We start from the raw sequence: 23,201 nt of genomic DNA, 5'->3' as shown, positions 1-23,201 counted from the left end.
AGTTAATTCCACTGCAGGCGCTTAACTAAATCTACCATATCATGTTATGCAGCTTTTCTGTAGCTGCACACTGTGAACATCCTAAGAACATGTTTCCAATCTTTTTGGGGGAACCACTTAAAGCAACCTGCTTTTGAGAACCAAATTTCACAATCAGCAGAATCAGATGCTGTGCTCATTGCTGGACACCAGTGCAGGCCACAGGTGGGGATCATTATGCTTCAATGTTTCCCCATACAGTGGTACCTCGGGTTACATACGCTTCAGGTTACATACGCTTCAGGTTACAGACTCCACTAACCCAAAAATAGTGCTTCAGGTTAAGAACTTTGTTTCAAGATGAGAACAGAAATTGTGCTCCGGCAGTGTGGCAGCAGCAGGAGGCCCCATTAGCTAATGTGGTGCTTCAGGTTAAGAACAGTTTCAGGTTAAGAACAGACTTCCGGAACGAATTAAGTACTTAACCCAAGGTACCACTGTATATATATTTTTAATATAACATGTGAGAACAACTGACTCCTAAACTTGATGTTATTGTCCCGTCCCCCGATGTGTGGGGAGAATTTTATATGGGTGAGCATTCATATATGCAATGTCAAGTATACTGAAGAGTTACATCACATGATTTTGCTGATTGTTCGCCCTGGCTCTTGGTTGGCAAATAGGGGTGAGCATTCAAATCTGCAGTCTGGATACGGAGAAGTTACACCATGTAGTTTTGTCTATTCTGGGTACACGTTTTCTTTATGTATGATGTTAACAAGAGATGCTACCTTTGATGCTTATATAGAAAGTATGGATTATAGCACAGTAAATGCACATTGGAAGCTGCCACCTTAAGATTCAGGCAAAATGAGAAGCTGGAAGTGAAAAATGGTAGTTATCAAACCAAACTGTGCATCTGAAAAGTAATTTTAGCATTTAGTTACTCCAATTCAAGTCAGAATTGTCTTGTTCTTTGTTTCAAATCTTCACATAAAGCCTTCATATTTTATCATGTGAGAAAAAGCACCTTAAAATTTGTTTTGCTATACCATTCTCCTTCCTTGACAGAGATGAAGGAGCAGACACCTTTCAGGTTCCTAATATTAAGAGGAGGGCAGCCATCTTTCAGTTGTACTTAAATTCCAAAACTGAATGTTGAAGGAACCAAGGATGCAGATATTTCAGTTTTCATGATTTGACGTAAGTGGAGTAAAATACCACTTTTATTTATATCATGTGACAAATTTGTTCTGAACAACTATTTATGTTCCTTAATTTGGCGATGTATTAAGGTGGAATGTTTGTTCCTTAGTCGTCTACATGTATGGCAATGGCTTTATCTGTAGAGCAGCAGTGCTGGTCAAATTTATGCATGCAGTGTAGAATGGATGAATTTCCAGATTGCAGGGATTGGTACATGCAAGCCCATCTGTTCACAATGCTTGCCTTCTTCCTTCCCTACCCCTAGCCGCTAATCTGATTCATCTGCCATCAACAGGACATACAGTTTTGTACACTATGATTCCAACCCACACAGAAAAGATAACAATAGCTAGATTCTGCTCATGGCAAATGAATTGGACAACTACTTTTCTGTGAGCAGGAGATGACAAGGGAGAAGGCATAGATTCTAGGTCACCAGGACATTCTTAGTGGGTCCATGTTATCTATAGCATTCAGATGCATATGCTAGAATGTCAAAATTCCCATGTTAAAGTGAGATAGATTACTTCATATAGCTCTATTTCAAATCGTAATGAGATATATTTATCAAGTCAGGGTGCAATCCTGCATGCAGGGTGCTTAAGTGACTGGGAGTGAAGCAGGATTGTGTGAAGGATTGATAAACCCTGCATAAATCTTAGCCAATTGTGACATTAAATTGCGGTAAACCTTACTGAAGGACATCAAAAGAGAACCAGTTTTTCAAAGCAACATAGAAACCCCCAACAATGAAAACTCCCAACAGTGAATAGAAATATCTCAAACAGTGGCTATAGATTCAGGTAGGTAGCCATGTTGTTGGTCTGACACAGTCAACATAAAAAACAAAAAAAACTGTCCAGTACAAAAATTACCCAAAACAAACTTAGTTGATCTCTAAGGTGCTAGTGGCTATAGAGATATTTCTGAAAGTTGTTTTGACACGGATAGAATCAAAAAGTTGAAAAGGGCCTTGAGGTCATCTAGTCAAATACCTGGCTTGATGCAGTAATTCTCCTTCTCAAAGATAAATTGTAATGAAAGCGAAACATTCACACCCAGTATCGAACAGTACAAACTAGGCTGAAAGATTGTACAAACTAGGCGGAGTTTAGGCGGTGGGGGGGGGGGAATCAAAGCCTTAAAAAAACAAAAACAAATATGTCATCTGAAATACTAATGAACTGTTGTACTTGGAAACAAAATACGCGTAATTGCTCATCTGTATTCACTTTACAATAATCGAGTTTAACCACTGCACAGACTGGCACACAGCACAAATCCACCACAGTGTTTGACTTGCTTTAGGGCTACTGAGGTCAGTGGACTTCAGTGATCTTGGCATGAGCCATGTTGGACCACAGCCACTCTTCTGAATTCTGCAAAGGATAATTTTCTGTAGAACGTTTTTTAATGACAAATGCTGGATACTGTTACCATTAATGGTGTCCTGGTACTGGCACAGCATTATAACATTTATTTCATATATTTCTATCGGGTCCTCAAATGTGCTTTGTCATGTCAACATGATGTGTGGCATCCAACCTGATTATTGTTGAAGTCCTAAGGTAACCCAAATGCAGCCCCTTAGCAGCCCAAACTTGAAGCTGTAAACCACTTAAGAAATGGATTTTTTTTTTTTTGCAAAGACCCCATCCTGAAAACAAAATAAAAAAGTACTAGAAATATTTTCAGTTAGGCAATATTAGCAGCTCTTTCATCTGTGCAAATTATTGACACAGCAAAGGTAGCTATCTCAATCCACAGGTCATGACATGGTAACAAGGTCTCCATTCTTATTAGTGAAGATTTGATTGTAGAAAAGCTGGAGTAGTGTGTTAAAACACACTCTGTTCAGCACTGATATCAAGTGTCATGCTTGGATGCCTGAATAGTGAATTGCAATTCACACATCAATGCTCCGAGTATAGATGAAACGCTCTTAAAGAAATGAGTGTTTACTCTTCAGAATTGTTCTTGGGGATAAAAATGGCTTCTCTTAAAATAGATAGGGACTGATAAAATTGCCATTGATTTCTCTGACAAGTTGACACCTTAACAACGGTTGTATACTAGCTCAGTGAAATGAATATGGTGTTATTAGTCTATTATACAGTGGACAGATATCCCTTGCAATAAGCACCAACCAGGTTGCTTTCCATTTACTGGCAGTCTTATCATCAGCACCTGAGGTCTAATAAACAGGAGGAATAATGCACACCTGTTTACTGTGAGTAGCCAGGTTTAGGGGACAACCTGTCACAGAGCACGGTGGGGTATGCAGTTCTTTTGCTTGCACACTTCATGATCTCCCCCTTAAGTACCTATTTAAGGAGAAATGAGAAATTTCTGCTGGCACAGTAACCCTGCTATGTCTGTAGAGTAATGTGGGCCCAGCAAGCAATAAGAGGTAAGAAAACCTTGCTTGCCTAATGGCTGCCCAAGTATGTTTTACTTCTGCTTGTACAATAAGCACAACACCTGGATAGAATCATAGAGTTGGAAGGGATCCCGAGGATCATCTAGTCCAACCCCCTGCAATGCAGGAATACGCAGCTGTACCATATCGGGAACGAACCTGCTACCTTGGCATTATCAGCACCACGCTCTAGACCAACTGAGCTATCCAGGCCCATACCCATCAAGAATGAATTACAAATGCTTCAAACTGGGGGACATTCTCCTCTCGCCCAAGTTAGGCTAAAGTGTTTGAACATTACATAGTATAGTCCCGTTCACTTTTTGGGGAGTAAAGCCATGTGAAATCCAATTACTCTGGCTTAACTGGGTGGCAAACAGAACTGTCAAAAAGGTGGACTATATTAATAAGGGTGATAGCAGAAACTACCAATAGTGATGTTGGGTAATATCCACACCATACATTTAAAAGCATATGAGTCGACACAAATAATAATAATCCTGGGTTCTGTGGTTTACCCATCACAGCTACAATTTTCAACACCCGTAACAAACTACAGTTCTCAGGATTCTTTGGGAAAGCCACATGCTTTAAATGTATGGCTTGGGTGTGTTTACCAATAAATTTATGACTGCTGGTTTCTTCGGTAAGCTCATCATGTAAACCAAGCATTAGTTCTATGAAGTCTTCCCAAGGAAGAACATCAGTGCTCTTCTGTGTGTGGAATATGTCTTCTGCTTATTGAAGGGCTGTTTTTACACCTCACACTTGAGTACTGCATGAGAAAAGTGATCCTAAATCCAAAGACGGCTTGACCAACCTATTGACCAAAAAGAAGCTTGAGAACTACTATGGAACCCCCATGTGATTGTATTGCATGAATTACCATGCCAAGGTCAAAAACAAGCATTTATGGAACACTAACAGCCCTTTTTCTTCTCCATGAATCATGGATATATGGTTGCTTCCAGACAACCTGTTTAATTAGCGTTCAACCTGATTTGTTTGTGGAGAGATTGGAGGATATTGGCTATTTAATTAGCATTCATCCTGATTTGTTTGTGGAGAGGCTAGATGGTGCTGCATCAAAGCAAGTGTTGTGCCACACTTTTCAGTGCATTTTCATGTCACTTTTGTTATTAGGAAAATGCCTGATCTTTTAAGGAAGTGGATTTGTTTCACAAGAGCTTCAAATCAGCTTTAACTGCACAGCCTGAATTTGTTGGGATGGGACTGAATCCTACCCCAAAATAGGGTCTGGAAGCTCCTCATGGCACTTGGGATACAGCCATGTTTCTACATAAGTACCAGTAATGGCTGTAATAGTTTAATGTTCCTAAATCTCACTAATATCCAAAGATTAAGGCTGCAATGCTGCAGTATAATAATAGTAATAATAATTTATATGCCCTACCCTGGAAGAAAGTCCCATTGATGCTGTAGATATCCATAGGATTGTGTAGACAATCACATAGACTGGGATACAAACAGCTACGTTAAATGCACCTAGACTAATTCAAATGCCCAATGGGATTTTTGAATCTTTATTCTGAATATGAGCCCCTGTGCACATCACAAATTGCTTTTGAAATCTTCATTTCAAAAGAGGTTTTCCACGCAGCTTAGTGTACTACTGTTCAAGAAACGTGAATCCAGATCTCCCACACATGCTTTCTTGGGTCTGTGCCATGAAATCTTTTTCTGGATTACTGAACTTTTTGGGGGACAGGCTGGTGGTGTTATATGAATTGTACATTGCATCTATATCAAAATATGGTAGAACTTTAGCAGATGGTATAAATCATCATGTTTCGTAGTCAACCTTCTTCCAAACATTTGTGAAATAACTAAATTTTGTGATTTTGTATTGCAGCCCTTTACAGTATGCAAGCTATAGAATGATAACTTAGAAAGAACAGCAAATGGACTGGTTTACATGGAAGACCAAACTACAGTTTAGTGTTAGATTCTGACAGTTAAAAAACTAAGTCAGATTCATGCATTTGCCTATTCATCCAGCAAAACCATGAGGTGGTTTTAAGAAGCTTTATATTCCTTTTTAATCACGGTTTGCCATGCCATCTAGGTTTGCCATGTTCATCTTAATTATGGTTTGTTTAGGCCTCAGGTGACAGTTTAATAAGCTGACTTGTTTCAACAAACCATTGAATGCAAACATAATGCTAAACTGTGATTAATCAAAAACAAAGGGGCTTCTTATCTCCTCATCATGTCCATGCTGGAGGAGAAGAAAGGTGGTACTTGCAAGCCCAAGCCTCCTGTTGGGTTTTCCTAGGAAGGCTAAAACATGGCTTAACATTATGTCTGAACCCTCCTACTAGCATACCAGAAATGTTTGCCCAGAGACAAACCCAGACATCCCAGGTGCTTCCAAAAATCCATGTTGAGACAGCAGTATCAAAGGAACATATTTCGCTACCACATTATGATCTCCAGCTATTGGGAACACCCATGTTTTCTGCATTAACAGTAAAAGTACTATCCACTTTCTTGAAGTCTTTCTCAAATACTTTGGATTAGCATTTGGCTCTGTACACAGAATCAACTTAACTGAAGCAGATAATACAAAAAAAAAGTTAACTGATTTTGTTTTCACAAATCAAAATTAAATTAACCTCAGTTTACAGTTTGGACATAACACTAAACTGTGGCTAATTGAAACCAATCAAAAACTTCTGCTAGCCTCACAGCCATTCAAGGGAAGAAGAGATGATGGCAACCACACACAAGCGCAAGGCTTAGGCACATTAAACTAAGCCACTGCTATATATTGGAACCAGGCCAAATACTGTATGTTTATCAAGTTAGGATGCAATCCCTCCCCCAAATTCTACTGCTAATTGGCATTCTCCATTCATTTCAAGGGATCCTGCACATATGAGTCCTATTGAAATGAAGGCAGAGTGTGCAACAAGCAGTTAAGCAGACTGCACTTTTACTCCTGATGATACAATGAGCTCAGGTTCACATAGGTGCAAAATAGCTGTGGGTATGTTTGACATCACTGGTAGGTATCATGCAGAGAGCTGCCTTCCTAGGTATGGGTGTCTTTATCACAGATGTGTTTCAAGTGGCAAACCACTGCTGTATGCACAGGTACAATTTTGTATTGGTGGGTCTTTAGGGGACATTAGCTGAATGAAAAGCAAAGTCTGAAGAAAATTGATTAGACAGCAATTAGTGTCATAGGAGAAATAAGGACGACCATCATGAGCAGACCCTAAAAGTGTAACAGGAGCACTTGGCAGAGCAATACTCATCCACTCCAGCCTTCATAATGTTACTTCCTTAGAACCAAGATGTGTGTTTTTTCATTTATTTATTTTTAAAATCTGAATTTTTCTCCAGTGAGTGGAAATTTTTATATTTTTGGACCTCTGATTTCTCTGAATGGTTCCGTATAATAAATCTGAAACAATAACTTTACTGGGAAGTGTGATTCAGTGTTATTAAAAACAAAAATTCACTTATATCCAACAGCACCCAAACAAAAGTGCCTGGGCGTTAGCAATTAAGCCTCAGCAGGGTCGCCCTTTATCCCCTTATGTCTGTGTATCATTGCTGCTGGATAGACTATTGCCACAACAACACTAAAGACGAAGTTTCTTCCAATTGCTTTCAGGACTATGGGTATATACCCAGATTCAGTGTTCTGTAAACGAGACTGAAACCTTTATTAAATGTAGGTGGTAATAATTGCGGCTTTCTAAATGGCATAGAAAACCAGGCAGCCAAGACCCCATGAGCTGATGAAAAGAATACGTTTCCTACAGTTTAACTACTGGAAACTTCAATTATTTGTCCTAGAAAGCTTTTGTGTTTAGTCCATTAATAATATGAGGGGAAATGCCAGTAGCCATACATGCAGCAGGCTTCTTTGAGAAAGGAAAATGACTGCACAGTTACAGTTTAAGATAAAATACAATCTTATCATATAATTGGAAATCAAGCCCTTCTGGAGGTTTTACTTTGCTTTCCACAAAAACTGCAAAACAAAATAAATCAATAACTCTTCGTCAAATTAAGGTGAAAGGGTTCAGTCTGAAAGCTTTGCACACGCAATGATTCCTAGTTAGTCTCTATGTGACTAATTGAAGTGATCTCACCCACACACATGGGCAACCACCAGTAAGTATGACCTCACCAAACGAGGCCTCCATGCTTTGGTCTGTAGGCCTACTTCGGGACTCTGGGCCTCGCCATTTGGCCAGTGAGGTGGTTTTGGTCAAAAACATGTATCAAAAACAGAATGCAAATAGGATGAGGCTACAGTTCAGTGGGAAAGCAGGTGCCTTATATATTGTCAAAAGTCGCAGGTTCAATCGCTGGAATCTGCCATTAGAAATAATTCCAGGGAGAAGAGTTAGGGAATATCTCCTCCGGAAAACCACCAGCAGCTTGAATAGGCAGCACTGAACAAGAGGGACATCAGTCTGCCTCAGTATAAAGAAGCTTCAGACATTGAAATCAAGAGTTAACAGCACGATCCTATGCATGCCTGTTTAGAAGTAAGTCCTCAACGGGACTTAGGGCTTGTCCACATTTGAGCATTATGTAGCTGTTGATCCATTTCCCACCATTCAAATGAGATAGGAGTAGCAATTTGAATCTGACTTTGTTTATGAGCTGCAATGTTGATCTTTCCCTTTCATACCAATAGGTTTCCCTTTTCTGTTGGTCCACAACTTCTAATTAGTTGATTTTATTATGCTGATCAAGTCCTAACAAGGCATGCTAGCAGACAGCTGCACACACTTGCAATTAAAAAAAAATTCTCCCCATCTAGGAAGTGCACAAAAGCACCGTCAGGCAACTGCAAATTCTCTGCGCAAAATTATTTATGTGGCTTGCTTGTGCAGTTTTCTGGGTTTTCTGCAAATCTGAGGGATCAAAATAAATATGTAAATGTATAATGCTATGCTCCTCTGTTCAGGAGCATGCTAGTTAGGAGCACAGCTAGAAAAGAAATGAAAGTACTAAGGAAATAGTGGGCATGGAAAGGGAAGTAGCAGGAAGTGGCAACTGATCCACCTAGTAAGAAATACTGAAACAAATTAATCATGTAAGTTGGTTTGGAGCCCAATTTCCCCAAACTTATTGGACTATCCCCCTATTGGGTATACCTGAATATTTGAGTTTCGGTGGGAGGTTGGTGTTGTTTAACATCATGAAGATGACAGAAATTAAATGGAAACACAAACAGCTGCAAACACACAGTAAACTCCAGTGTAGACAAGTCCTTCCGTTCTGATACATTTCTACAGGATTGTCCCCTAAATCAGATCTCTCTAGGTTGCTTCACTTCTTCCCCTGGATTGATGCCCTTAAGGAAAACAAATTGGTCCATTGCAAGTCAAAATCAGTAAAGTACATTTTTTAAAAAATGAAATTGTTAGTATGCATCTGCCTCGGGAGACAATGCCATTTTATTATATTGCGGGGGTCACCTTATTTTTCATCACTATATATGTTAAAGGCATTTGAATGTTTCATATCCAGTTACACAGACCTTTTGATGCAAAACACGAAAGCATACCCAACTGGGGCTGGCTGAGGAGCCGGCTTAGATGTAGTACAAATAACGGATGTAGAAACACTGATCAATGATGAATGGTTGCCTCAAAATAACATTTTAATGACAGGCTTAAAGGATTAAGGAAGAGCAAATGCCTGTATTAGATGTTTACCGAACATCCTGACTTGGAATAAAAACACTACCCCTCTTGTTTTTGTTTTATACTTCAATGTATTAAGACAATGGGGAAATGAGTAAAAACATTTCAGAACATTTTGCAAGCTTTGCTCTAAAATTAGTGTATTTATTCTTTTCAGCTTGAATATTTTCCAGAGCGATGTGATAACAGTTCAGATTCAGAACTTTTTACCACGGTTATACAAGATTTCATTGCCACTCCTATTCTCGCATACCTCATTTGCCTTCTCTCTATTCTTGAGACAATTTTGCTCAGAAGGCACTTCTGCCCTGCATGTTGGGTGCTGAAACTTCCAGGTGGCCAAACTACATGTGTGTCTTAAATACATACAATGGTGATCCCTGGCAATCTATCCAGCCGACAAATATGCAGGCATATTTACATTAGGCCGTCTGATAGCAAAAGACTGAAACTCATTTCTTCGCTCCAAGCACATCGTGTTCCTTACAAAGTGTTCATAATATATTTATAATCAATTTGCTTGCATCCTCCTTCCACACTATGTTTACAATTCCCTAAAATGCATAAAATGGCAAATAAATATATAAATGCAAAACAATAAAAACATCAGCAATGGAACAGAGGACAATAATGCCAATATCAGAATCTATGACAGGTATGCACGGCTTAAAAGCTTGTAATCCAACTGCTGCTCACTCTCGAATAATTGGGTCACCTCACATTCGGGGGGGGGGCAGATTCCAATGCTCATTGGCTGTGGCTCTTTCCCAACTTTCTGTGTACAATCTACATGTGATTGGGCAGTTCCCACAAATAACCACAGGTGTTTGTAGCAGACGAGAAAGATCAACACAGGTGGAAAAGCAACTGTTGCACAAAGAACCACAGCTCGTGCCACAGATGCCAGAGAAACCTTCTCCAACCTAATGCCCTCTAGATGTTGTTGGACTATGGCTCCCATCAAACATCTGGATAGCAGCAGGCTGGGGGGGAGGGCTATGCTAGAGAATTCCTGAATCCAGAGGTGCTTTTGCCCTTCACGAAGTGGGCAGGACAGTAGTGCCCTTTACTACTGACTTCAGCTAGACTTCAAAGACTGATTTAGCATTGTTTTAGCCAGTGCTTATTTATAGAAGCATTTTTTTTCTGAAGCCTCAATTAAGCAAGCATTGATTATCAATACCTTTAAATATATAGATAGCTAGGAACTCCCATTAAGATAACACATTGATGCTTTTCTAGGGAGCCGTGAAGGAGCCTGTAATCAAACACTAACTAAAAATATCAGCAAGTCATGAAGGATAACTATCAAGTCGACAGCCATTTTAATCACTCCAATTACTCAATTGTCTGCGCCTAATTCGTTATAGGCAGTTCAATTGTGTTTGCCTTGATTGATATCGCAGTGGTTGCCTTAAAAAAACAATGACATTTTGTGAATAACAAAGTCAGCACAAAAATATGCACCAGATCCCAAAGGAAGCTGGAGGAATTATAATTGCTCAGCTCCCCTTTGCAAATGAATAAGTAGGAAGAAAGATCAGTTATGAAAATAATAACCATCTAGTTTAGAATCAGATCCATCTAAAGCAGTTCTCCATCAATTGTAAGAGAATAACAAAGCTTGAAGCAGACCATATTAGGATAACGAAGGCATTTTCCTTCTTTCTAGATAAACTGATTGTGGAAAATGCATCGAGAAAAACAAAAATCCTAATTAATTCCTTCAGTAAGAAAAGCAAATTTCCAGGGAAAGCCTAGGAAGATAATTTTATAGTGTGAAGGAAATGTGGGGGTTTTTAGGGTGGGGGAGTAGAACTTGAGATCAGGACGCATTCCAAACCTGCTGTATATTATTATGTCTTACATATGTATTCGACCTTCCCTCAAAGGACTACAGGATGGTGCACATGCTATTTTCCTCACAACAATTCTCGGAGGTAAGTTAGGCTGAGAAAAGATGACTTTGTAGGGCCCAAAGTCACCCTACAAGCAGAAACCCCAATTGTTATTTGTTCTGATTCAGTGATAAACAGTGGAGTTTCCTGCAGAAAGTTGTGGGACAAAAGAAAAATGCTTGGAGATGGATTTGTGCCTGGAAAGCACGACACAAAAGGAAATCTGGATGAGTCCTTAATGTCCTTAGAATTGCAGCCCTGTTCTTTTTCCACAGCAGCACATTGCCTCTTAAACCTGCCTCCTTGCATACTACCGATAAACGCAATCTGGATGTCAACAGTAAGAGTAGTTAATCCAGCTCTTGATCAGTACCTAGAATTTAGCAAACCTCACAATGGAAAATTAATTAAGTAGCTAGAATCAGGGCAATTGTCCAGTTGACTGGAAATACTGCTCAAAAAGGAAGTAAAACAGCATTCTTGGAAATCAAGCAGGACTATCAGCAAGGCAGTTGACCAGAGACCAAATGCTGGGAAGAGGACTTTTCACATTGCCTTCCTTGACTATGGGGGCCATTCCTTCTGCACATGGGAAGGTTATAGGCAGGCAGAGGGAAAACAGGAATAAATCTATTTGCCACCTAGTTGAAAATGCACATTGTAGTATTCCAGCATGATAAACGCAGGTGATCTTTTAAACAAAGCTTAGCTCCAGGTAAAAGCAAACTGCAGATACAATGGTACCTCGGTTTAAGAACAGTACTGTTTACGAACAATTCAGTTTATGAACTCCACAAAACCGGAAGTAGTGTCCCGGTTTGCAAACTTTACCTCAGTCTAAGAACGGAATCCGAACAGTGGAAGGCCACCACCAGTGTGAGGCCTCATTAGGGAAAGCGCACCTCGGTTTAAGAACAGTTTTGGTTTAATAACAGACTTCCGGAATAGATTAAGTTCGTAAACCGAGGTACTACTATACAATCCTTTTTAAAGATTTTGGAGAATTATAGGCCAAAATGTTGCTCAGGAACAAGGAAGTCTCAGTTTCTTTGCGCTTGGCAGCCTGCCAGGAGATGTGAAGAAAGAAGCTGAGATCCACTTGCATGCGCACCCTGCCTCCTTTTTAATTGAATTCATTTTATCAGGTTTTTAAAGCTTGGATAAGTAGCATCAATGCCCTTTTTATCTTGCTCTTGTTTTTCTTACGCATAAACTCACAATGGAAACTTTTCCACTATCAGCCAATGCTGGCGTGTACATAGAACTTGGAAACAGGGGCCCTTGAAGGCCATTCTCCAGCTATTGCATATAGGCAGAAACCCTCCCAGCATTCACACACCTCCCCTTTATGGATAATGATCTGTAGCTGTTGAGTGCAATCAGCATTGTGTCTAGAATCCTGCCCCTGGATTACTTCATGCTAAAGTTATTGTGCTTTTTTCCCTGTAAAATTGGCAACCTCATTACAAATGTCTTCATCTTTCTGTGAGAGAGTTTTTGTTTAACCTGAACAAACATCCTGGAACTCCAACCCACCCAGCTACTGTTCCATCCTTCCAAGTTTCTGGGGGTGGGATATCACAGTGCAAAACATTCCCTTCCCACCTCCCATAAGCATCCATTAACGAGAGCCATTGAACGCACGCAAAACGGGAGTTGCCTGTACTACTTTAGAAGTAATTACTTCGACCAAACAATCCTGGGAATGGTAGTTTGTTAAAGGTCTCTTTAATAACTGAATTGCAGGGGGCTGGACTAGATGATCGTCAGGGTCCCTTCCAACTCTATGATTCTACAAACCCTCAACACCCTTAAAAAACTACACCTCCCAGGAGTCTTTGGGAGAAGCTATGACTGTTAAAGTGTATAGGAGTGCTTTAAATGTATGGTGCAGGTGTGACCAATCATGTTTTTCCATGCACATTGGAAATATAATATCAATGTAGTCCTGTTGTTGTTTTTTTAATATATCATTTAATATAACACCAATATAATTACTGTTGTATATTAGCATACCCTAGTGTTGGACCAGGATCAGAAACATGCAGGTCTGAATCCCCACTTAGCTATGGCCCTTGCTGGGTTACCTTGGGATAGTCACTCTATCTCAGCCTAGCCTACCTCACAGGGTTGTCGTGTAGATAAAATGAGATGGCGGGTAACAAACATCACCTTGATCTCCTTAGAGGAAAGGTGGGATATAAACGAAACAAAGACAAGTAGTGTGCAAAAACAAATTGAAAGGTCAGCCTCAGAGAGTGGCAGCCAAGGAAACCATTCAGAGGAACAGTTGAGTAACTCTGGAATAACCCAGCTTGGGCTAACATAGATACAAGAAAAATGCTTAGCTGTACACACTTGGGAAGGGACAAAAGGGAAAAGGCAATGAAAACACAACATTGAACAAAAGGCAATTGGAGAACCTTGCAATGCAGGCACAGCCAAAGCTGTTCATCAGCTGCCATAAGTTTCGATTGTGGCCAGCTATTCGGGTTGAAATTGGAGGAGATCCATTCAGCGGAATGAATTTTATTGATTGCCTTGATGTGTTCCTGAGTGATCTTCAAACAGAGGGGATTATATTGATTGGAGAGACCAGTGGCAGTGCCAAAAAGGATGCTGCCACTATCTTAAAGGAAGTTAATTCTGGCCTGAATGCCAAGCCACTAGTTTCAGTCATAGCTGGTTTGACTGCTCCTCCAAGCAGGATAATGAGTCATGCTGCGACAATCATTGATGTTGGAAAAGGTCAAGCTAAAGAGAAAATAACTGCTCTTCTAAGTGTCAGAGTAGTCATCAGGGTGATTCTTACTCACCTGGACAGTGTCAGGTACAGTGAATTACAGCAGTGGAAAACATTTAGAACAGTAAGAATTCCCCCCATCTCCAAATGTCTCCAATGTTCAGGCTGTGAGGGCTATTGCTTCTGGAAACACTGAAACACGAAGGAGGCTGTAACAGGAGCTTGAGGAAACTCCAAGGCTTGCAGAACCACACACACATAATATTTGGAGGGAGGGGGAAATTACTAAGGGGAAAATGCCCCCATTGAAGACTGAGCATGCTTAGTGTCCATGGAAGACTAAGCACTTGTTGCAGGGTAAGGAGTGGGTGTGGGTGTTTGCAGTCAAAACATCCATCCAATTTTGCTAAATAAGGGTATGACGAGGTTAAGACTCAGAGAGTTCCTGATTACTGGAGAAGACACTTTGTGACATCACTTCCCTTGAGTTCTCTGGCTTGTTTTCTCCTGCTTTGGAGGGTAGGAACCGTACCAATGGATTCAAGTTACAAGAAAGGAGAATTTCTGACTTAACACCGAGAATAACTTTCTGACAGTAAGAACTGTTCAACAGTGGAACAGACTGCTTCAGGAGGTGGTGGCCTTTGGGAAACTTCAGTCCTGGCCTTCCTTCCATTCTAGCAGAGAGAAAGTACTCGGCATACAATCTTGAGTGAATTCAGAGAATGATGCTATTAAAGTTATGGTACTCTCTCTCTGGAAAAAGACTGGGGGGAAATGAAAATAGAAGACCCTAGAGGAGGAGACTGGAATACTATCGTAAACCCAACAGGAAACGGAAAAACAGGAAATGGAATTAAACATACGGAACTAAACATGAACTAATATAATGGGGGGGTATGTAATACTGGTCCAATGTGTGATCACAGTGGAGAGACTTTAAGATGGAGATTGGTAGAAGGTTTTATTAGCATTCAGTTTGGAGTTATGGTAGTGGGAATTAATGAAGGTAAAGGAAAAATTATGGTTGACATTTATCAATAATAACAATTAAGGAACCCATCTTGGACTTTTTGTGGGGAAAAGAAATGAATGATTCTGAGACACCCTGACTTAGAAGAAATATTGTTTAACAGAAAGCGAAGATGGATGTTAGCATAGACTGAGTGTTTTAAATAAACATATTTTCTTTTTTAATATAACCAGCAGGTGGCAAATCAGAACATTTCATTTTGTACCTTTTTCCAATGTTTCTTTTTCTTTTGTCTGTTTCACTATATTTTTTCTCTCTTTTCTTCCCTATCTCTTTTCTTTCTTTTTACTGTCCCTTACTGTTTCTCTTCTTTGTTTTTCTTCTTTCTCTGGAGTCCTCTGTTTGGGGCCTTTATTAAGGTCCAGAGATTATATATTCAGATGGAAGATGGTTGATGGGGGACCCTGGTTGAGCGACAAGGAAAGTTCAGTCTCTTAGAGAGGGAGGGCTGGGAGAAAAAAGGAATGGTGCCAGGTGAGAGTTGGGAGGAGCTTCTGTGCTCAGTGGGTGGGAAAGGCTAATAATTACTTTTAAGTAGGACTCCATATTCTACCTATTCAATATGTATTTTCTGTAGTTTTACTGTATTATGAAAGAAATTCAATTAAACGAAACAGAAGTAGAATTTGCCTACCTTGTTTTTGTTACTGCTGGAATTGAGTGCTAGACTCTATGTAAGTAAACACTATTTTGTATGCTTACTTTACAGTCTGCGTGCTTCTTTTATTAGGAGAAAATATGAAACGTCCAGTCTGCTACTGGAGGCTGGAGAAATCGAAACTAAGGCTACACAGCCTAGTCCCAAAGTTTGCACTTTAATGCTGCAAGGGATGGTGTTTTAAGTCTTCTAAGCGTATTAAGTCTAAACGCTAAACTGATTTACTTTAAACATTCTGCTCACACACGTGAGTAATAGGGAAGATAAATTATACAAGAATACACACATTCTTTATAAAAGAATATATACTAGTCTACCTACAAAATCCATCCAACACTGGGGAGATAGAAAACTGGGGAGGCTGAAATTGAGTAGTGTGTCTGGAATCCTGAGCAGCAACAAGCCACACTGAAACATTTTGATGCAATCTCCATAAAGCATTCTCTTCTTTTCTTTTTTTACTGAAAAAAAAAAAATGTTTTCACTTGCCTGAGCATTAGTGACATGTGGCATTTGAATTCAGTTGTGAAGCCATCAAAGTATTTCCACAAAAAAGACAGAAGGCAGACCTGCCTATTCTATCTTCCTATTTTCGAACTTGCCAGGCTGTGTGCTGAAGTCATTACCAGGGACAGTCACAGAGTTGGTTTAGGGTAGGGTTGTCAGAGAATTCTGACAGAAAAAGAAATGGGAGTGGAAATTGCCAGTGTTTGCTTATTCACTCCGTGTCCAAAACGGAAATCAATCCAGAGAATACAAGTGGCATTCACTGTTCTTGTTTTCAGTCTGCAAACAGTATGTAATGGATGACTCCCCCCCCCCTTTCTGCATTGTCCTTCCTTTGCACTGAAATGTATAGCCTTTACAGTGAAATGAATGGTGTGGAGCTATGTAATTATAACCTGATTAACTACAAAAATTCTGCCACAGCAGATAGCAGAACTCATAACACCTTTCTGCCATAAGCTGAACCGCAGCAGAACAGAAGCTGGCTGGAAAGGAAATCAATGTATTCTTATATCCACTGTTTAGGGTTTAAATGAACTACAGACTTGCAAAAAAACCCCAACCCTGTTGGATTAGTATTACTTATCCACACTATTCCCAGCCCACAAATCAAATGTTTTTTGAAGAACAGGTTTTCAAGAAAAGGTTTACTTTAAGGGGAAGAAGACAAAGCAAGTGATTATATATATATATATATATATATATATATATATATATAACCCGAGATCACAAGATTCTGCAAAACACACACCTAAAACTCTCCCTCCTTTAATGACCCAATCCTATGCCACGCTGGAAGTGCTGAAGAGCTTCATTGTTTATACCTTCTACCCTTAATCTCTTTGTGAAAGAAAGAAAGAGAGAGAGAGAGAGAGAGAGAGAGAGAGAGAGAGAGAGCGCGCAAGCGAGAAGGCATGACAAAGAGAAAAGGGAGGCTTCAGATGCAGTCCCTAGCAGAATGCACCTGGTGGAATGGGGTCTTTGGCAGAAAATAGAGTGATTTCGCCTCTGCCCTATAACAAGGAATTGTAGGGAGTTGTCTTTACAGAGGGGCTGTGATCCTCACTTAATGTAGGAACACAGGAGCAGCAATTAGAAAACGTATTCACAGATAAGACATGGTAATGTTGAAAGCTCTGTGTGATGGCACATTACATTTTTCGTGCACCTTTCGGGGGAAAGAAATTTGTTAGGACAGCTGTTTATTATGTAGCTATACGCAGGAGCAATTTTCACTATCTTGTTAACTGTTTAGCAGAGAAAAAACATAAGCCTTATTCCTCTCTGCGTAAGATGCTAAAGGGAGTACAAAGGTTAAAGCAAGCGCATGTTTTATCCACAGAACACACCTTTGCTTGCTGAACTCCAACGCGGAAGTGTCAACAGGAACCAGGACCCACTCCCTTCTCCAGGGCACCTTATGTTGTATCAGATAACTGCTGGTCATGTGCAATAAATTCTTGTGCTCTACAAGGAATAGTTACAGGCTGCTTAAACAGCTCCCAGGATTCAGCATCAATTTCCAGGGCCAGGGATCTCAAACGTCCGCTTGTGTTTTTCCAATTCATCCCATCCAAGGGCAAGAACAGCAATACTCATCCATACTTGTATGACTTGAAGCCACATCAGGGTTTAAAACAAACCAACAAACTCAGATTTCCATTGGACATACGGGGAAGTTTTACCCTTCCCATTCTCCAGCCATGATCCTGATAGGAATATTCCCTACTGGAAAAGAACATAGAAACCAGGAGATTCCCCCCACCCCACCCCACCCCACCCCATCACCAGCTGTGGAACAGGGGCAATTTCTATCGGGATCCCGGCTGCAGAGTGAAGAGGAGAAACTCACCTGCCTGCAGTCTGGGGAACACCTAGGGTTATTTCTTTTAATCCCCCGAGTTGGCTGCAAGTAACACAATTAATACCATGCATAGTTAGGTCTGCAGTTGTATTGGGCCAGGAGTAGGGAAGCTCAGAACTAGGGAACAAATCTATTCCTCCTGGCCTATCTGGCCTCAAGACTCTCCCTAGGCTATAGATTCTCCTTCTCTTCCCAGGCCATCACCTTCAGCAGACCTGCTTTGCAACTTCCTTGAATGTTTTTGCCTGACTCAAATTTGCCCTCAAACTCTGCTGATGCCTCTTGCTTATCTGGTTAGAGGACAAAGAGGGTGGGCGTATTAGCCTATTGTACGAAGATAAAATGTACACGGATTCATGGGCGTAGCTGGGGGGCAGGGAGGGGCAGCTGCCCCCCCAAAATCAATAAAAATACATAGCAAACTGAGGTTCTGCCCCCCCTATAAAAGGCCTGCCCTCCTAAACAAAAATCCTGGCTACTCCCATGCATGCGTTGCTCCTTTTTCCTCAGGCCTAACCCACCACTAGCATGTGGCCTCCTGAAAGCTGACCAGAAGAAAATATGGCCCTCGGTTGGAAAAAGCTTTCCCACCCTGTGCTAGAGGCAGAACTGGGGGCATGAATGGCCACTTTGGTAAACCCAGTAAGATTGGCCCCTAGCTTAAATGGCTTCAAACGAGAATTCGATTTATGGTGGGAAGTCCTGACGATGGCTACTAGTCATAATGACTATATGGATCCTGCCTATTCAGAAGCAGTCTACCAGTTGCCTGGGAGCAACCCTGAAGACAGCTGCCAGGGGTAAACATCCTTCCAAGATGCTTTGGACTGCAACTCCCATCAGCCCAAGCCAGCATGGTCAAAGGTCTGAGCTGATGAGCAATGTAAGTCAACAACATTTAGAGAGACCACATTGGCTACTCCTGCTGTATACTCTGCTTCAAGACTTCGTGGAAGCATCTAATTGTGAAAAACAATGCATTAGCTTACATCCTTGGTCTGATCCAGCAAGCTTTCTTATTTTCTTCTAACCAAGATCCCAGAGAAATATACTGTGTCAGATTCAGGGCTATTAAGACAGTTTCACTGTGAGCTTAATGAGCTTAAGGAACGTGTTGTGGGAAGGATGATAGCATGAGGGGCACAGCCAGTGGCCGTGCTTAGTTTAGCTGCAGAGCAGCAGGAAACCTCAGGTTGCTCAGTGCAGCTAAAGCAAATTCTCAGCTTCACAAACTTAATTTCCCAGGCTGATAGGTTACTGCGAATCTGAGCATCCATCAGTGAATTTGCTGATGATTTCTAGTAAAAATTAAGGTGAAAGTATTATGGGGGAAAGATAGGGACAGGTAAAAAGGGGGAAGGGAGAGCATCTCTTTTATGTGCCAAATATCCAAGGTTCAATCCTCAGCCACCCCAGGCAGGGCGGGGGGGGGGACCCCTGTCTGAAACTCTAGAGAGCCACTGCCAATCAAGGTAGGCAATACTGAGCTAGCAAAATGGTTGGTTTGGATTGGTTTAAGGCAGCTTCCTGCATCTGCCACAATTCATTTTAGCCCTCAGACAAAAAAATCTTAAAGGTATTTTGAAAAGATCACCAAGCTACTGTTGCTGTTTAACAATAAAAGGTCACAACTGTCACAGGTTCAGAGTGGGAAGGAAGCAAATAAAGGAAATGGGCCACAGCTACCCAAGCTGCCTTAAATCAACCCTCACTGAGGCTTCCATTTCTGCCTTCTCTTCTTGTTTTGTTCCTTTCTCCTTTGTGGAGGCTTATTTTTGGATGAAGAGCGTTCTGCAAAGATTCCATGACATCTGCAGAAAGGTGATTGTGCTGCCGCAGTCATTGTCCCATCATTATCCTCTCATTTCTAGCTATAGTCTTTGTTCATCAGAAGGCCAGTAAATCTGCAGTCGGTTCAGGGAGAAGGCATTCTGCTTGCACAGCTTGTGGGTGTCGAATTAGAAACCTGTGCAAAGCAGCTTTTGATGGGAGAATAATGGAAGTTGCATACTTTGAACACACAAAATGCACTGCGCAAATGTAATAATAATAATAATAATAATAATAATAATAATAATAATATTTTTAATCATCACAACAATGGGTTCCAGACCTTAAACAGACTTCTCCCATGTTTGAGACTCAAATCCTGGGGCATAAGGGGGAAGAAAATCCTCTAATGCCAGCCAGATGCCTACCATTCTTGCTTGTACTTTTTAAAAGCCAGGGCAAGAGCTGGCATCCCATCCACAGCAATCCAGAAGCCCAGACTAAGTGTGTAGTACATAGCACTTTCTCCCTTAAGTGATCAAAGTGTTTCACTTACATTATGTCTTTAATCTTTACAGCAACCTTATAAGGTAGGTCGGTTTTCATAGTACACATGTGGATATAGCCAGCATGGGAATCTGCCTTACACTAAATCAGACCATTGAGCCCATCTAGCTTTGCATGGTCTGTACAGACTTGGCAGTGGCTCTCCAGGGGTTTCAGAAAACGGTATTTTCCTGGTTCCATTCCTAGGGATTGAACCTTGGCTCTTATGCATGCAAAGCACATTATGTATAATTGTTGAGCTACGGCCTCTAACCAATCCTTACTCATTTGTCACCTGAACCCAAATTACAATTTGCCCCCTCCCCAATGGGGTGCCCTCATTAACCGACTTTTCTTTGTAGAACAAAAGAGCTACATGAGTTATATATTTTCCAAACATTTCAACAGCTTGATATGAGTCTCTCATACACACACACACACACACACACACACATGCACCATGACAGCCTCAGGTGGGCTGCTCTTAGAAACTTGAAAAAAACATATAGTTACAATATCAGAAAACAGACAAAAGCTAAGTACTTCCTTTATTCCTGTTGTCTCTCCTTCTTTCTGAAAAACGGGATGTGCAAGGCCTCCCTTGCCCCCAATTTGAACATCTCTCGCTTTGCGGATTTGTAGAAACAAGTGTCTGCCTGCAAATCACAGGCTTGAGGCGACTCCTGAAACCCTGCTGTTAAAACATCCTAACAAAGCTTCAGCCAGCCACCTACCTACCTGTCCTTTCTTGAAAAATGAGAGCATTTTCACATGGTGTTGTCTTCACTAAGGACTGGCGTTTTAAAGCAGCCAGTGAATCCCTTCTCAAACAAAGGAATCTTGAAGATCATGTGGAGGACTGCAAAGACCTTAAAGCCTTGCTCAATGGAGTCTGTACCATTGTCTAAGGGCACTTCCATCCAGTCATTGTTTTCAGGCAGGATTCAATCACATACTGCAAAATTCAGGTCGCACAATTCAGGTCGATTTGGAGCTCTTGAGCAACAAACCTGCTTCCTTACAAAATTGAACTTTATACGGTAAGTGAAGAGGAAATGCATTGGAAAGTGTAATATAGCATTTGCTTGAAGCAGTGTGGTCTAACCTCCCTGCAAACAAATCAGAATGAATGTTCAGTAAACAAGTAGTCTGGAAGCAACCTTGGACGGAGGGGCACTACCTTAGGCTGCGTTAACGTGAACAGGGATAAAGGAAACTGTCTTATACTAAAACCACTGGTTCATCCTGCTCAGTAATGTCTATACTAGCTGACAGCAGCTTTCCAGGATTTCAGGCAGGGGTCTAACCCTGCCTGGAGATGCTAGGGATTGAACTTGGGACCTTCTTCATGCAAAGCAAATGCTCTACCACTGAGCTACAACCCTTCCCCAATACTACATAGGCATTGGGTTTGCATCCACCTTCTTCACTGCCAGCTGCCTATCCAGGAATGTTGATATTCAACATGCAGAGAGATCTGAATGTCGGGTCAACTATTTCAAAGCTGACAATTTTATGCGGGGATAATATTGCTCAAGCCTGAGTTGTATTTTCAATCAGCAACAAGCTCCACTGGAAATTTACTGCTCTTGTGGTAAATCTATGTGCTGCAGTAAGCTGCAGATGGTCACACTGGAGAGAGTTAATAAAGACCACTCAACTGCCGAATCACCAGCTGGCAGAAGCAGCAACACAACAGAGCGATCTTTGGTGCCTCAGCCAGCCAGTTCTTCTGGGTGAAATAAGCACACCCACAGTGGTGCAGATAAATAGGAAGTCAACAACTAATAAAGTAAACAAATGGAAGGGTGAGGGGAAATCTGCACCATGTACACACAAAGACCTCAGTTTAAACAGCAGCTTTGCAACTTTATGCTCATCACTTGTGTCGGCAACAATGGCTTATTCAGCCCATAGATTACTCACTATGAGCCATAAGAAGGATGCTTTGTGGCTACACCATCACAAGATATGAGCCAAAAAGGAAGGGGAGGAGTAATGGGTGAGTATCTGGTCAAATGTGAAAAATACATCTTAGCCAGGTTAGGAGGAGGAGAGAGGTGTGGGTTTTCCTACTATCTTGCACATAGATCATTGAGAAGATATTAACTGAGTCCTTTCACAGATGCCTTAGGAGGTGTTAGCGGGCACATTGGTACCCACAGAGACTGCGGCTAGCAAACCCTGCTATAAGGCAGTCTGTTCCCAAACACCACAGGCTCAATCACACGTTATTCCAATTAACATCACTGTGTTAAAAACAAAACAAAAATCTCTACTGCTCCGTCTCATAGTAAGGCTTCACTCAATTGAAGAACCATTGCAAAGGAACTGATTTCTTGGGAAAGTTTTTCAAAGCAATCTTCAAAGCAATGTATGGAAGCCTTGTATGCAAATTGTGTTATTTGAAAAAGCCGCTTAGCCCTCCAAGTCAACATACCAAAGAACAGTCAGGGGCATGATATCAAAGGCCTACAAGCATTTCCAGCCATTAGTTAATTTTCTTTTTTAAAGGCAAAAAGGATTTGGGAGGATTTGCCAAGAAAGAATTATAGAAGTTTAAGATGTTAAGAAGAAAATTGAAAGGGATTGACAGGGTACCGCAGGAAGCAGCTGTGATTTAAGGCTGCAATCTTATGCACACTGGGAGTCAGCCTCAATTAGACAAAGTGTCACTTGTGTTTGCATAAACATGCATAGGATAAACAGGAAGATAAGGTTCCCCACCACCACCAAATGAGGTGCGATTGGCAGCTACCAGAAAGATGGCCTTTTCAGTGGTGGCACCCTGGCTGCAGAATGTTCTCCCCAGATACCCTTCCTTGGTGCCTACATTGTGTTTTTTTCAGCGCCAGGTGCAGATATATTTTTTTACTTTC

At 41.0% G+C, this 23,201-nt stretch overlaps 1 long non-coding RNA gene across 2 annotated transcripts in view; it reads right to left on the bottom strand.

Moving 5' to 3' along the window:
* LOC310852536 overlaps positions 1-23,201 on the bottom strand; it is an 84,198-nt gene that overhangs the window by 40,898 nt on the left and 20,099 nt on the right. The gene's annotated exons all lie outside the window — the stretch shown is intronic.

Source organism: Podarcis gaigeae, assembly GCF_964106915.1.
Source record: "Podarcis gaigeae genome assembly, chromosome: 9".
Lineage (NCBI taxonomy): Eukaryota > Metazoa > Chordata > Lepidosauria > Squamata > Lacertidae > Podarcis > Podarcis gaigeae.
The sequence above is the reverse complement of the archived record's forward strand: the minus strand, read 5'-3'. Positions and strand labels throughout refer to the sequence as shown.